We start from the raw sequence: 8,107 nt of genomic DNA, 5'->3' as shown, positions 1-8,107 counted from the left end.
TTTGGGCCATCTTCGACTGCTTTCTCAGGCCACAGGCAGGGAGCTGGATGGGAAGTGGAGCAGCTGGGATTAGAGCTGGCGCTCATATGGGATCCTGGCGCTGCAAGGCAAGGACTTTAGCTACTAAGCTACTGCACCAGGTCCTGGGAACATTTTTTTTTTTTTTTTGAGGCATATATATATATATATATATATATTTTTTTTTTAAATATTCATTTATTCATTAATTACATTGCATTACATGACACAATTTCATAGGTACTGGGATTCCCCCCCCTTCACCCCAAACCCTTCCCCCATCATGAATTCCTTCACCTTGATGCATAACCACAGCTCAAGTTCCGTTGAGATTCCCTAATTAAAAGTTTACACCATACAGAGTCCAGCATCCCACTTGTCCAGTTCAAGTTCAACCGCCTCTTAGGGAGGCCCTCTCAGGTTTGTAGGCAGAGCCAGCAGAGCGTCACCTCGATCAATTAGAAGCACCAACATATCATCAGCAACAGTCCAGGTATGATGAGGCTGGTGCAGAGTCCACTGATTGACATAGTCCGTCTTAGGGTTTCCCCTTGCTGGGAACATTTTTAAATGAGGAAATTTATATTTGAAAAAAGAAATCCAGATTCCTGTTTCTCTTTAAAAAAAAAAAAAATCAGATGACTTGAGCTTGTACTGTGACATGGTGCGTTAAGCCTCCGCTGTGGTGCTGGCATCCCATGTGGGTGCTGGTTTGTGATCTGGCTGTCCACGTCCCATCCAGCTCCCTGCCAGTGCACCTGGGAAAGCAGTACGTGATGGCCCAAGTGCTTGGGCCCCTGCACCTGCAATGGGCGACCTGGATGGTGGTGGTGTAGACTTGTGATTTGAGTCTGACCCACTCCTGGCTGTTGCAACCATTTGGGAAGTGAACCAGCAGATGGAAGATCTCTTTTTGATGCTTTGCCATTTTTATAAATAAATAAATTTTGAGAGAGAGTGAAAGAGATGGGGGCGGGGGAGAAAGCCAGAGAGGTGGAAGGGATGTATTTGGGGTCTCTGAGGACTGCATTAACCCCTTCCTCCCATCAGGGGACACCCCTGCCGACCTAGGGCCGTCTTACACCTGTTCCATCCCCGTACCTCCACATCCTTGTCCTGGGAGGACAACCTGCCCACACATGGAGTGGGATCACTTCCAGAACTGGGGCAGATCTCACGGGAGCGCTGGTTCGTGGGTTCGTTTGGGAGCAAGAGTGGGCTCTGCATGTCGTGAGAGGCACAAGCTGACAGGAGCAGGGTTGGGGAGACTGTCCATGGAGCGCCAGCCTGGTGATCGCCCAGCACGACTCACTCCGTCCCAGGGCCACGCTGCCGTGTGCTCTGTTGATGCTACTCCCGCCTGGAATCCACTTAGGTCTCCAAATGTACTTCTCGGCCCCTGTACGTCCACAAACCACTGCCCCCACCTCATGGAGCAGCGCAGGTCTCATTCTTCATACAATGTATTTACCAAGGGCATGGGGGGCAGCCTAGGTGGGAGGCTGGCCAAGGGCAGCGTGGACTGCAAGGCCTGCCTGGGAATTTGGGCAGCTGGAAGGTTGGAGCGCGCGCCTTGGCATGGTGTCCACGCCACAGCCGGTCCGCAGGCAAGCCGCTGCTCTCTGAACAGGACATCCCCACTGATACAGTTTCTCTTTGCCGGTGACATGATAATAGGAAAAAATTTACTAGTGCTTTCTGTAGTTGTTACTCACCTCTTAGCCCGGCTGCAGTCATCCCTTCTCAACAGCCTGGGGCCCAGGGCTGGCTTCACACTGGCCAGGAGGTTAGCCTGTCAGGAATGGGGGGTGGATTGGAAAAAACCAAAGCGATATGCACACAGGTGTGCTTAGGTTTACAAAGCAGGCTGTCAACTAAAGTTACAGCTATACAAGAGGAGTGAGCTGTAGAGATCTGTTTACAACAGCGGATCTAACAGCTAACATATATGAGAAGCTGGAGGGTGCTTAGCCGCACAGTCAGGTGGGGTGGCCACACTCCTCACTAGGGTGCCTGGACTTGGATCCTAGCTCCATGTCCTGAGCCACTCCAGTTCCTGCTGATGGGGATGGATCAAGTGGTCTGGGAGAGCGGGATGGCATTCTTAGCCATGGTGAGCTTGTGGCTAGAACGCTCCCTGGATGTCTCTGTGCTTGTGTGACTCTCAAATGTTTTGAAGGTTTATTTATTTGAAAGAGTCATGGAGAGGGAGAAGGCGGGAGGGAGGGAGAGTGGGAGGGAGGGAGAAAGAATATCCTCCATCCACCTGTTCACTCCCAAAATGCTCCTGCCAGCCAGGGTTGGGCCATGCAGAATCCAGAAGCCAAGAACTCCATCTGGACTCCTGAGTACAGGGCCCTGCTCCCTTTGGCCCATTTTCTGTTGTTCTCCCAGGCACAGTAGCAGGGAGCTGAGTCGGAAGCAGAGCAGCCTAGACTCCAGTCAGTACTGTGATGCTGAATATCAAATTGTATAGCCCGATTATACTTCAATACATCTTTAAAAACGCAGCATCAGCTTTTCTCAGCTGGCTCCATTCAACGTCACCCCCCTTCAGAGCAGTAAGGCAATCCCTAACTGACATGAGGCAGGTGGTTTACCATTTACGGAACGCTATTGGGAATGTTGTCTTCAAAGCTCTAACAGAAGTTGAACCGATCCATGTCGCTCCAATCTGCAGCGGGGCAGCTGAGCCCAGAAGTTAGAGCCAGTTCCAGGTTCTCCGCACCTGCTGGAGCCGGCCCAGTGTACTGGACCCAGAGGTGCTGTTACCTGATGCGGCCACGAGGTGTCACCGCTGAGCTGGCTCGTGCACAGCCGCTGTTGGCTCACCGCTGCTTTTGCAAACCCAACTCCGCTCCAACAGCCGTCATTCACCCCGAGGTCCCACGACATTCCTGAGGACTCTGTGCCACCCACCTCTCATTTTCTTCATCTGTGACTTCGTCGTCTCTTAACGTGGCTTCCCCCACGTGCATGCAAACAGGGCCAGAAGTCAGGATGGCTCTGTAGTGCTTGGCACAGGGGGCTTTAGAATGACTATGATGGCATTCCCAGATTTCAACCAAGATGACAGTTTTCAGGTTTTTTTTTAAACATTTATTATTTTAACAGACATATAATATTGTATATATTTAGGAGGTATCATGTGATGTTTTAATACCAGGATACACACTGTGCAGTGTCCAATCAGGGGCGCTTAACACCTCCCAGGGAAGCCATTTCGTTCCAGTTCTAACTCCCCTTCCAGCTGGGAGGCAGCAGGAGTTCCTGGCTCCTGAATCCAGCGTCTCCCAGCCCTGCCCGGCTGTTTCAGACATCTGGGGAATGAACCAGCAGATAAAATCGCTGTCTGGGTCTTCTTTTCAAGTGAAATGAGAATGAATAAGTGATCTTTAAAAAGAGCTTTTAGCAGGGCGCAGCGCCATGGTTCAACAGGCTAATCCTCCACCTTGGAGCGCAGGCCGCCCAGGTGGGCCATGTCTGACCCGCTGCTGTGCACAGCCTGGGAAAGCAGTGGAGGGTGGCCTGGGTAGTTGGGCCCCTGCACTTGCTTGGAAGACCTGGAAGAAGTCCTGGCTTCCGAGTCCAGGCAATTGTTGCCATTTGGAGAAGCAATCAGTGGATGGAAGCTCTCTCTTTCTCTCTGTAAATCTTTCAGGCAGAAATAAAAAATCTTTTTAAAACAAACCTTTTAAAAAAAACAATGTGGGGCCCAGCGGCGTGGCCTAGCAGCTAAAGTCCTCGCCTTGAACGCCCCGGGATCCCATACGGGCGCCAGTTCTAATCCCAGCAGCTCCACTTCCCATCCAGCTCCCTGCTTGTGGCCTGGGAAAGCAGTCGAGGACGGCCCAATGCATTGGGACACTGCACCCGCGTGGGAGACCCGGACGAGGTTCCAGGTTCCCGGCTTCGGACTGGCGCGCATCTGCCCGTTGCGGCTCACTTGGGGAGTGAATCATCGGATGGGAGATCTTCCTCTCTGTCTCTCCTCCTCTGTGTGTATCTGGCTGTAATAAAATGAATAAATCTTTAAAAAAACCAAAACAGAACAATGTCTTTATGGTGAAGACACTCAAAATCCTATTCAAAGTTGGTTTTTTTTTTTTTTTTTTAACTTATTTGAGTGGGTAGAGAAGAGAATTCCTCCTACCTGTTGGTTGACTCAATAATCTAACTGCAACAGCCAGGGTGGGCCTGACCGGGGGTGAAGCCACGGCCGGGCACTCAGGCCGGTCCCCCCAGGGGCGTGTCCCGGTGGAGGGTCACCCTGCCCTAGATTCGGGGGATTGGCTTGTCTGTGTTCTCAGGGGTTAACCACCTGAGGGCCACCAGGGGTGGTGCGTGCGTCCCGGAGGGCGCCCCGTGAATGCAGTGTCCAGGGAAGCTTCGGGATTCAGGACACGGGTTTCCTCCCGCGGCTGGTGCCTGAGCTGAGCCGGCGCACCAGGCCTGGGACAGCCCCACCTTCCTCCCAGGGGCCCGGCCCCATCTGCATCCCAGAAAGTTGACCTTCCGCGGAAGAGGAACAGAGAAGGCGTCTGTGAATCCAAACGGTAGGAAAACAGTTGGTCTGATATGAGAGTGCAGAGAAATGATCCAGAGGATCTAGAAAGCAGCGTTCCTTTTAGGGAGGAGGCGTCATCGCCCTAAAAAGTCTCCTCCCCACCGAGGGGGAAGAGCCAACGTAAGGCACGGACGGGGTTCGAACCCGTGATCTTCGGTTTACGAGACCGACGCCTTACCACTTGGCCACCGCGCCTGCGTTAGCGGGGAGGTAGGGCGAGCCTCTATCCTGGCCGTGCTCCCTTGCGCTCGCGGCGCCGTCGCATCGGCACGCGCACGCACGTATGCACGCGCACGCACGTACGTACGTACGCACGCACGCGCGACCGCCGGCCGACTCCGCGTCCGGAAGGGAGAGCTGCGCCTGCCAGGACCAGGAAGCGCTGGGTTCGAATCCGCGCTCCGGCCGTCCCGAGGGCGGCCCCGCTGGGCTTGGTCGGTGACCGCTGCGCGAGGGCCCCGTGCCCCGGCTTCAATGTCCTCTGTCCCTAAGTAAATGACTTGCGCGAGGAAATGCGGTTTCATCAGCGCAACCGGTAGCAGCAGGTATTCCCTGTTAAAGGCTTCTGTGACGCACCCGTGTCATGTATGACGTGATAGAATACATTAGCACTGGAGTACCCGCAGCGTCATTGTGCAGTGGTGACACGCTGGAGGTTTACCATATTCTCTGTAATAGCTGTGGGGCTTGGCTCTCCCTGAGCGTTTTATATATATATATATATACTCACACACATACACATATATACACACATATATGTGTAAGTATTAACAACTTTTTTAAGGAGTGGCCAGCACTCCAAGGACACTGGATCCCTGCCTTGCCTTGTGGGACCACCCCGGGCTGAGTCCATCACACCCCTCTTCCCGCTTCTCAGCTTCATCCCAGCCCCAACCTTTCAAAGAAAGGAATAAGGTTTTAAAAAGATTCGCTTATGTTTATCTGAGAGGAGGAGTTACAGAGGGAAGGAGATCTTCCATCCTCTGGCTCACTCCCCAAATGGTGGCCCAACCAGAAGTCAGGAGCCAGAAACCTCTTCCTGATCTCCCACATGGGTGCAGGGGCCCAAAGCCTTAAGACAGCCTGTGCTCAGCCAGTCCATAGCTGGGAGCTGGATGACAACTGGGGCATGTGGTACTGGAGCCGGCACCCAGGTGAGACACTGGGGCTGTAGGCAATCCCAGTGGGCCAGCCTGTGCGTTTTTGTTTGTTTCAGTAAGAAGCTGTGTTCACCAAGTTGCCCTAAACACCAGAGTTTGGGGGAGGAGGGAGGTGAGTGGAGAAGGCGTGGTTATTTCCTCTCCAGGCACAAGGGATGACCCTAAGTTAGAGTTTAGAAGGGCCTGGCACAGTAGCCTAGTGACTGAAGTCCATGCCTTGCGTGCACCGGGGTCCTTATATGGGCACTAGTTCTAATCCCGGCAGCTCCGCTTCCCATCCAGTTCCCTGCCTGTGGCCTGGGAAAGCAGGAGAGGACGGCCCAAAGCCTTGGGACCCTGCACCTGTGTGGGAGACCTGGAAGAGACTCTGGGTTTCTGGGTTCCTGACTTTGGATCCGCCGTTGTGGTTACTTGGGGTGTGAATCAGGGAACGGCAGATCTTCCTTTCAGTATATCTTGACTTTCCAATGAAACTTTTTTTTTTAAAGGGGTGGGGGAGGGGACTACAGAAACACAAGATTTGGAGAAGATGGTCTATGTCAAGGTGCCTTGCCTCTCCCTGATAATGAAGTCATACAGCCGCCCTCCTGTGTGTCCCCGGGGTTGTAACAGTTCCTGTGCAGAACAAGGACTCCTGCTAAAAGACAGTACGTGAAAATCGCTTGGCACGGCTTCATCTTCTCTAGGAAAACAGGAAGTTGACTGTGGGGTGCACAGGGCGCATGGAAGGGACGTGTGGTATCAGGGCGAGTGGGTGGGAGACACGACTCACCCCAAGCCCTGGACTAGGTAGGTCACATGGCAGGAACTGGCCTGCAGAAGCCGCAGCTCCCAGGTGCAGGACGCTGGGCGGGCTCGGATGATGAACACCTGGGTGGTGGGTGGTCCTGGGCGCTTGTCTCCGACGGCGCCTGCGCCAGGCAGGTCCTTGAAGGAATAAATAAGGAGGAACGGTCCTGCGTTTCCAGACGTTCAAGCCACGGCTTCGCCTGTCTAGGGCCGAGGACTCGGCTTTCCCCCTTGCTAAAGGAACCACTTCCTGGGCCCTTAAGGACCGCTGACCGAACCTAGCCCAGGCTTCCCAAACGCTGGGCCGAGGCGCCGGAGCTGGCCGAGGCGCCGGAGCTGGCCGAGGCTGGAACCTGGGACCGGGCGTTTGAAGTTTGGACACAGGACCGGACTGCGAACTGCTGATTTGTTCGTTTTGTCCGCGCCATAAAGGTGCCTGGCTCAGAATCGTTCATAAGGAGCTACAGTTCCTTCCTGCGGAAAGGTAGGCACTATAGGTTTTGCTTGCCCTGGCGCTTGTTTCCCAAGGAGGAAACCCTCACCTGGGCCCCACGCCCTTAGGGCCAGGAAATGTGGGCACTTCTCAGAAGTTGATGTAAACTCTGTGTGTGTGTGTGTGTGTGTGTGTGTTTTCTGGGAAAAGGAGGGCATAATTGAGCTCTCAGAAAGTTGTCTGGAGTCAGTTCCACCCCAGGCGTCTCTACCCAGGGCCTCCATCCTGCCCCCGAACCCCCAAGCTTCGAGGACTTGCACCTGCATTCTCTCCTTACACCTGGGTCTGCTTGGTGCAATTATGTTGGGATGCAGGCCACCTGTGGCTCTCGCAGGCCTCGCCCCCTCCTCAGCTCTGCTCGCTCCCAGCTCCGGGCCTTGCCGCGAGAGCCGCTGGTCGGTGGTGGTCTTGGAGTGAGTCGTTTTTTGTTCTTGCAACAGGAAAGAACCCGTGGGCAGCCCCCGCAGGTAATTAGGCTCCTTGGCCTGCATGCTGCGCTTGACCGGGTCACTAGGGCAGGGGTGGGAGACACAGCCTCCGTTAAGCATAACTAGGACGCCTGAGTGGCGGCAGGGCACTACGGAGGACTGGCAGTCCCTGGGCAGGCGGTACAAAGCCAGGTGCGGAGGAAGTGTGTGTTGTGGGGCCGGGTGATGCCACGACACGGTTTGGTTTGGTTTGGCTTAATCTCTCCAGAAATACATGAGTTCTAGGGCCTCGCGTCTTGCCCATGGTGGCTTTTAACGTAACCTGTTCTGCCATGGTGGGGTTTTGCTCACCATTTTGGGGACTAATGGTTTTAAGCGCTTTTCCCTGGGCTTGGCACCATTGTTGGATCTTGTTTTGTGAAGTGTTTACCTGAACCGTTCATACCCGGGTCATCCTCCTTGCGTGTTGTCTGTCCTGTGACTGTGTCCTCCCTGTTCTTTGTACATTGTGGCTGCAGGCCCTGGGGTGTGGCTGTGAGCAGGTTTGAGTCGGTAGGTTTCTCTCATGTTTGGGTATCATTCCCTGGCGTGTGATCTTCAATGGTGTGCTACAGCAGTAGCTTAATGTGCTTTGTTTTACTTATTTATGTAA

General features: G+C 53.9%; 1 non-coding gene across 1 annotated transcript; it reads right to left on the bottom strand.

Annotated features, from left to right (window-relative positions):
* Positions 1-4,708: 4,708 nt before the first annotated feature.
* TRNAT-CGU (transfer RNA threonine (anticodon CGU)) lies at positions 4,709-4,780 on the bottom strand. Its single transcript has one exon. It is a non-coding gene; the product is annotated as a tRNA-Thr (tRNA).
* Between the last annotated feature and the right edge of the window lie 3,327 nt (positions 4,781-8,107).

Source organism: Ochotona princeps, chromosome 24 (assembly GCF_030435755.1).
Source record: "Ochotona princeps isolate mOchPri1 chromosome 24, mOchPri1.hap1, whole genome shotgun sequence".
Lineage (NCBI taxonomy): Eukaryota > Metazoa > Chordata > Mammalia > Lagomorpha > Ochotonidae > Ochotona > Ochotona princeps.
This window is presented reverse-complemented; position numbering and strand designations above follow the sequence as displayed.